Source organism: Gekko japonicus, unplaced genomic scaffold (genome assembly GCF_001447785.1).
Source record: "Gekko japonicus isolate JY-2015 unplaced genomic scaffold, Gekko_japonicus_V1.1 scaffold326, whole genome shotgun sequence".
Classification (NCBI taxonomy): Eukaryota; Metazoa; Chordata; class Lepidosauria; order Squamata; family Gekkonidae; genus Gekko; species Gekko japonicus.
Window position 1 is genome coordinate 824,146 of NW_015165245.1, and position 8,632 is coordinate 832,777.

Below are 8,632 nucleotides of genomic sequence, written 5' to 3' on the forward strand. Positions count from 1 at the left end.
GGCAGACCCAATGGAAAAGATTTCTTTACACGACACAGATCTGATGCTTTATCATATCTAGAACAGACAGAAATGGACATATGATCCAAACTTACTTTCTCTCAAACAGGAGGCAAATGTAATTTAAAAGGTTTCGTTCTGCATCAGCACTGAGAAGTATTTTCATATCAGCATATTTATATATTTACTTTTAACTAATGAGTATTTATTTGCAAACAGCAATTGAGAGACAACAGAATAAACCCTTTTCATTGAAGTAATTTTTCAGATAACCGCTTGAAGATTATGTTGCATTGCATGATCAAAAATACCTGTTTCTCTCTGTTTACATTTTTGATGAATCATTTGCATTTCAACTACCTTGCTGGATGCTCAAACAGTTGGTAAAATTTTGTATGTGCCACCAAAACTGTTAGCAATTATTCTGAAGGGGGGGGGGAATAGAATAAATTATTTGCAAACAAAATGACCTATAAAAGTAGTATTGCATTTAAATGCTTTTATACAAATGCTTGCAAACAATATGTACATTTTTATTAAATCCAGACACCCTAATCACATTGACCATGATGCTTCACACTATACACACCTCATACTAGGTTTTTGTTTCCTTCTGGCAGTTGTTATTTCCACCACATCAGGAAGGTGCCACACTTCTGAAGTTCTCCTGGGTTTTAGGGGCAGCTAATGCAATCCTAAATGGAATTACTCCCTTATATTGGAGTCAATGGGCTTAGAACAGTATTAACTCTGTTTAGGATAGGGTTACCAACCTCAAGGTGAGGTCTGGAGTTCTCCTGAAATTACAACTGATCTCTAGACTACAGAGACAGCTTGAGAGGACAGACTCTCAGGTAGGCTAGGAGAAACTAAAGACCTGGAGTGGCTACAGTGGAGATATGCTCTAGATCTTTTGCTGATTCTGTGGTATACCAAAGTGACTAGCAGAAATATTGTCTCCTGTAAAGATGCTAAAGGCCAGTGGCTGGTTTGGGATTAAGAATACAATTGCCATTTTTACCCGGATCTTTTTCTGGAAGCTGATTCTGGATTGGCTTTTTCCTTATGTGTAATGTTTTCTATTGGTTGTTTTAGTCCCACCCACTCCCACCCCACTTTTCAATGACTGGACTGTCATCGTCATCAAACCATTCCCTCTTGTCCTTCCCCCCACCATGAAGACAAGTGGTTTCAGTTTTTATTATTTTTTAAAGGCCCGAGAAGTACTGATACATCAATGTAGTGTTGTAATGATAGTTTAAGGAGGTTCTCTGAATTCCAAACTTTCATTTAAAAAAGAAAAAGTAAGTCTCTAGCTCTCGTAGTGACCTGCTTTTCCCCTTACATTTCCTGAGGGAGGTGGCTGGAGACTTACTTAAAAAAGAAAGCAAGCTGGGAATTCAGAGAACCTGCTTAAGCTATGATCACAACACTACATCAATATATTGATATTGTAGGACCTTTTTTTTAAAAGGGGGGGGGTGCTGTGAAGCCACAGATGATGACACCAATGATGACAGCACCCTCCCTTCAAAATTCTGCCTATTTAAGGCATGTGCAGAAGAAAATAAACTGACTTCAGGACTGTGGAAATGCACAGGGAGGGCAGACGTGTGGAAGAACCTTGTCCAGATGGATTCCAGTGCTTGCGGACTCACTGTCAAGAAAATCAGGAGTAAGTTGAGTGTGCAGAAAACGTCTTAGTGGTGGTGAGAATTCATTTTTACCTCAGGCAGGTTCAGACACCGCCATTCCTGCAAAAGTCCTCTCATGCCCCTTTTCTCCCCAGCATGACCCTGCCAGTGTACACATGATGTGCAGAGTCCGCCAGCAAGGCAATAATTCAGTTTACTAGCCTTAGATGGAGAGAAGCTGTTAAGCTGTTGGGGTGCTCCAGGACTCAGCTTTGTCAATGGATAAACAGATTGGTGCTGTTGCCAGGAGTGCCTTCTTTCAATGACATCTGGATTATCAGGTAACACCTTATTTAGGCTTTGCTGACCTAGCTGATCCACACGACTGTTACCTCAAGACTGGACTACTGGAATGCTCTGTATGAAAGGCTGCCTTTGAAAATGTCTCGGAAACTTCAGCTGGTACAACATAAGGCAGTGAGACTCCTGCACGGTGTCAGCCACTAAGAACTCATAACGCCATTGCTGCGTCAACTGCTCTGGGTACCTATTAACTTCCCACCCTGTATGGCCTAGGACCCTCATGCCTATCAAACCACATTTACTGGCACATTCCTATCTGCCAGTTATGTTCTTCTGACAATCTTCTCCTCATGGTGCTCTCTCTTACTGCTGTCTATCCAGCATTAGCTGGGTCAAAAACTTTTTCTGAGGTAGGCTGAGTCCTCTGGAATGGCTTAACAGAGTGGGGGATGGGGGTGCCTTCATTTGATGCATTTAGGAAGGCATGTAAGGACAACTTGTGGGAAGGAGGTCATTTTGGCATATTTGGCTGCATTTTTAATCTCTGCATTTTAAATCTGTGCATGGTTTTATCTCATTAGTGGATGGTTCTGTTCATTTGTGTCCTTGCAAGTTGTGGTTACATTCAGTGTTCCCGCTAAGCTGAGTTACTGTGAGCTAGCTCACAGTTTTTTAGCCTCCAGCTCACACATTTTTGTCTTAGCTCAAGAAGGATAGCCCCAGAGCAAACTAATTTATGCAGTAGCCAAATCGCTCGCTCACAACTTTAATGCCAGTAGCTCACAAAGTAGAATTTTTGCTCACAAAACTCCACAGCTCAGAGGGAGCATCGGTTACATTATTAGCTGTCTTGAGACTACGGTGGGATGTATTTTAAACACACTAATAAATTCTGACCCCTCCTCTTCCTGTAACATGACATGACTTTCTGTCACGTTTGCAGTGCACTGCATCTCCTGATGCCTCCTGAAGGATAAAAAATAGGTCCCAGGTCTGAAAAGGTTGAAGGCTGTTGTCCTAATGTTTTAACAGTGCAATCCTATGCAGAAGTACTCCACTCTAAGCCCCTTGAACTCAGCAATGAAAATCAATGGGGTTAGACTGCACTGTTAGCTAAGGAGAACTGTACATTGAAAACTGAAGGCCAGCCTACATGTTATGTGCAGTCCAGTGATTGTTCCCCCTCCCAGTTCATTAATTTTATGCAAAACAGTCACAGGTGGTTTCAGACTGAACTGAAGGACTGGTATGCAAGTGTGTTTTGGGAGGAAGCTGATAAGTGTATTCCTTGACAGGTGTTCATTTGGCCCACCCTCTCCCAACCAAGTTTCTTTCCCATCTGTGGTGGTGGGGGTCGGGAAGGCACTAGGTAGTATGGCTTGTAGTGGGCACATGGAATTATGTCACCCCTTAGGAGGGCTGAGTTCAGATCTCTAAGCAGGCATTACAACAAGTCACCATGGCTGAAATTTCCAAGGCTGATTTACGAGATTGCTGCAGTGAGAACAGAGAACCCCCCTGTTCATTGGCCAAAGCTCCTTGAGAAGATGTAGAGACACACAGATCATTATATTGATGTGAGAGACTTTAAAGAGATGAGGATTTTTTACTTCCCCAGGCTTGATGTGCAGCAAATAATGGGAGTGTCTTCTGCCTTTCAGGTGTGTGTGTGTAAAAGAATGCCTTTTTGCCAGGATGAGAATTATTGGTTTCTTACAAGATTAGGTGAGCAAGAATTAAGCCTCATCTCCCCTGCTGAAAATAATAATAATAATCATAGCATGGCCCAGATATATTTATAGATTTGCGTTCACTTTTCAGTATTTCTTTTCAAAAAGTTACTGCAGTGAACAACAGAATTCATGTTAACTCTTCCTTTGGTGGGTTAACTGAAGAGCTGATATTTATGGAAACAGAAACATACAAGCAAGGATAGCTTCATTTTTCCCTGCAGCTTGTTTGGGCGACCCTTTTAGCCTCAGGACCCATAATGACCTTCAAAGTTCTCTTTGATTTTTTAAAAATCCCCTTCATGCTTAAGATATAAAGTTCAAGTCACACATTGATTGAGCAGCCGGGCAGAGCTGAAATGTGAGTTCCAGAGAGCTCTTCGACTGCACCTGGCTGGCCTCCCGGGAGGTGAAAGGATTCTGTAAAGTCTGAAACGCAGAACTGAGGCTGCCTGTTCTGCCATAGCCTGCGCATCTGGGGCTGCACTTCCCCAAAGAGTTCAGAGGAATCCTTCCATAATGGGAGTGGGTCTCAAGCACTGCAGCCCTGAGAAGGACCAGGAGAATGGCCTATGTGCTGCCTCAGAATGAAGGGTGGCTCTTTGGTTTGTTTTGGGACACTCCTCCCCCCCCCCCGCAAGCAGAAAGGAAGTAGCCGGCCACGAACCACAGGCGGCCGGGATGTGCTAAAACTAAGGACAAGCAATTGCCCATAGGGAATACATGAGTGGACAGCAATTGCCCATAGGCAATACATGAATGCCAATAGAGAATGCATGATTGCCCATAGGGAATAATGAAGAGTAGGCTTGTCCATATGGGATAATGGAGTACATAATTGCAGTACATAATTGCCAATAGAGAATCCATAATTGCCAACAGAAAATCCATGACTGCCCATAGGGAATAATGGAGAGGACGCTTGCCCATAGAGGATAATGAAGTACATAATTGCCAATAGAGAATCCATGATTGCTCATAGGGACTAAATTGCCAACAAAGAATCCATGATTGCCCATAGGGAGTAATGGAGAGTAGGCTTGCCCAGAGGGGACAGTGCAGTACATAATTGCCAACAGAGAATCCATGATTGCCCATAGGGAATAATGGACATCAGAGCACACCTGACCATAGGGTATAATGCAATCCATGCTTCGCACAATGAATAAGGTAGACCACATGTGGACATAGGGAATAAGGGAAACCATGCTTGCCCATAGGGAATAATGGAAAGCACGCTTGCCCTCAGGGAATAATGATCACCACACTTGCCCATAGTGAATAATGGCCACCACGCTTGCCCATAGGGAATAGTGGAAAGCACGCTTGCCCATAGGAAATAATGGAAAACACGCTTGCCCATAGGGAATAATGGAAAGCACGCTTGCCCATAGAGAATAATGGAAAGCATGCTTGCCCATAGGGAATAATGGAGACCACGCTTACCCATAGGGAATAATGGAGACCACGCTTGCCCATTGAGGATAATGAAAAGAACGTTTACCGATAGGGAATAATGGAAAGCACGCTTGTCGATAGGCAATAATGGAAACCACGCTTGCCCATAGGGAATAATGGAAACTACACTTACCCATAATGGCCACCGCACTTGCCCATAGGGAATAATGGAAAGTACGCTTCCCCATAGGGAATAATGGAAACCACGCTTGCCCATGGGGAATAATGGAAAGCACGCTTGCCCACAGGGAATAATGGAAAGCACACAGTAAAGAGCCCAGGGGGTGGGAACATGCAACAAGCCCCACCCCCTGCTCCCAGCAGCCCTAAGAACATAAGAACACAAGAGACGCCAATGTTGGATCAGGCCAAAGGCGCATCCAGTCCAACACTGGGGGCCCAAAATACCAGGTGCCATCAGGAGGTCCACCAGTGGGGCCAGGACATTAGAAGCCCTCCACTGTTGCCCCCCCCCCCCAAGCACCAAGAAGACCGAGCATCACTTGCCCCAGAGTCCCTATCATTTCTGCCAGATAGCCCTCAGTCAGAGCAAGAAGCAGCCAGGTAAGTTGCAGAGCTCCCCCCGTCCCCCCGGTCCAAAACAGTCCAGTGGCACCTTTAAGACCAAGTTTTATTCAGATACAAGCTCTCCCTCCTCTGCGAAGGCAGATCTGCACCCCCCCCCCCAAATAGCTAGCAAAAACAGTCCAAAACAGTCCAGTGGAGCCTGAGCGGTGGGTGTTGCCTTCTGACACACTTCCGGTGATGTCAAGGGTGTGGCACATGCTAATGAGCTCCTGCACCTCTTTTTCTACGAAATGACCTTTGACTGTAATAGATGCCCACTTGCAGCCAGTTCATTTGGGAAGGGCGGTGGGAGAGAGGGAGAGACAGACAGAGACCATCCTTATATGGGGAAGGAAAAAAATAAATGACGAGTAAAATTTATTCTGGAAGGACGGAACCATGGTCAAGACGAAAGCCCTCAACTGTAACCAGTCTAAGGTGGAATGGATCTTTTCCGGACTACAGTCAGAGTGGATGAACATCATCCAATCTGGGGGAAGGAATCTTGTAAAGGCTGACAACTGAGAAATTGGGATCTGGCTCCTTCCAGAGTCTTTCTGATGGACCCTCAGCTCCACCTTGGCCTCAGGCCAAGACACCCTCTCTGGCTTGGTTGATGGCCACAACACTGGCCTCACTTGCCCTTGCATGAGTGGGGTGCCTTGTACCGCTTTATATGGCCGTGCTGAACATCACTTTCATGGCCGCCCCAACTTCTCGAAGCACCCAGTGGTGGCCAAGTAGCACGTCAGGCCTCACAAACATATATTGCTGTTCAATTCATGCATCATCCTAACGGCAGCAATTCCTACCTTTGACACCTATGAAAGACCCTTACCCAGAAAAGCCACGCTCCCATAGATCTCCTGCATGACTTCCCTGTAGAGAGCTTTCTGGCACAGATCCAGCAGGGCCCACTCCGCCACAGTGAAATACACGGCCACCTCCTCAAAGGAAAATGGAGACTGAAAAGAAAAAGCAGAGATCAGAGATCATGCCAGGCAGGGACTATACACTTGGCGGGGGTATTTCGTGAGGGTGCAGGATGTAGAGCTTGGTATGTGTAAAAGCAGTGCTGTTCAGAGCCTCTCTTCCTCAGACAGCAGGAGGAAAACTGTCCCTGAGAAAGAAGTGAGGGCCCCGCCCCTGTTCATCCCCCCTACCTGGATCAGAGGTCGAGCAGCCGTTTCCACTTCTCTGAAAAGAAAACTACTTGATAACGTCTCTTCGCTGCCTGCAAGGGAGACAAAATTGGAAGGAGGGATTTTAGCCATAAATTTTGCTCTGACTTCACATCCAGTTATTTGACGGGACAAGACATGAAAATCAAACCAAGTCGACCCCATACTCTGCCCTCAAACCTCATAATCCAGAGGTGGAATTTGCCCCTAGGAGTTCAAGCCCACCACCCCGGGGCCCAGGGAGCCATGGGAACAGTTGGTGTCCTCCAGCGGCGGCAGCAGCCATAACTTTTTAAGCTGGGGGAGCGTGTTGCGAGAAGTGGAATTTGCCTCTAAGAGTTCAAGGCCACCACCCGGGGGCCCAGGGAGCCGGAGGAACAATTGGCGCCCTCCTTGCGCGGCAGCAGCCATAACTTTTTAAAGAGCCCCTCACAAGAGCTGGGGGAGCCGAAATGACCTCTCACAAGAGGTGGAATTTGCCTTTAAGAAGAGTCCAAGGCCACCACCCCGGGGCTCAGGGAGGTGGAGGAATGTTTCACACACACCCCGCTGCCTCAGCCATTGCAGCTGCCGCCGAGAGCGCCAGTGGCCATAAATTTTTAAAGAGCCCCCAAGGAGAGCTGGGGGAGCCAGAACGTCCTATCGCGTGTCATGTCCGAGCGGCATTGCTCGGACATCACGCGCGAGAGGTGGAATTTGCCCCTAGAGTCCAAGGCCACCACCCCGGGGCTCAGGGAGGCGGAGGAATGTTCCCCCCGCCCCCATTGCAGCTGCCTCCGACAGCGCCATGGGATTTAATTGTATGTTTGGGGTGTTTCGATACCAAAAAAACCAAGCACCCATGAGGATCCGTGCTTCAGAATCATGTTTTTGCAGAATGCTTTCACCACCAAGCTGTGGATTTGTGATTTTTATGGTGCAAGCTGTGGACGTGGATGTGTTATGTGATTTGATGGTGTGTTTGGGGTGACCCAGTTGAAAAACCCTGAGGATCCATGAGGATCCGTGCTCCAGAACCATGTTTTTGCAGTTTTGTGGTGCCACGAATTCATGGGGGCATGATTTTTGTAGTGCTTCCTATAGTCTAAGCCATGGTCTACACTATGATGTTGGTTTTATTTCATTCCAGCGTAGAAATCATATGAATTCATGAGGATCCATCCTTTGGAATCATGCGCTGTTGTGGTGCCACGAATCTGTGGGAGCGTGATTTTTGTGCTGCCCCCTATAGACTAACACATGGCCTACAATATGATGGTGGTTTTATATCGTTTCAGAGTAAAAATCATATGAATTCATGAGGATCCATGTAGATCCGACTTTTACCCTTTTCCTTGATTTGGCGCTTTCAGCAGAGGTCTTCCCGAACTTGAGCAGAGCGAGTTCCCCGTGGGTGTAGGCAGGCTCTCTCTACCCTTCATGCTTCACATTCGGTCTCCTGAACCTCGACCCTTGGTTTTCGCCCTCGCCCGCCCCTCCTGGCTTTCCGGCGGAGACAAGCAGCCCGGCCGGGTTTGAGCGCGCCCCCCTCCAGCACCACCACCCGGGAGGGGGCCCTTTGTTTCGGGGAGCTCGGAGTGAGAAGTGCGCTCCGGTGTTTCCCCCAGCGGGCCTGCTGCCGTAGCTGCAGATGGTCCGTGGCGCAGATGCACTCTGCCCATGCTCAGAGTTGACCGCGGCTTTCTTCCGAGGGCAGAGGTCTGCTCCGAAGAGCTGCCGGGGCCGAGCACACGTGGGCGGCACGGAAGCCCCGCCCCCC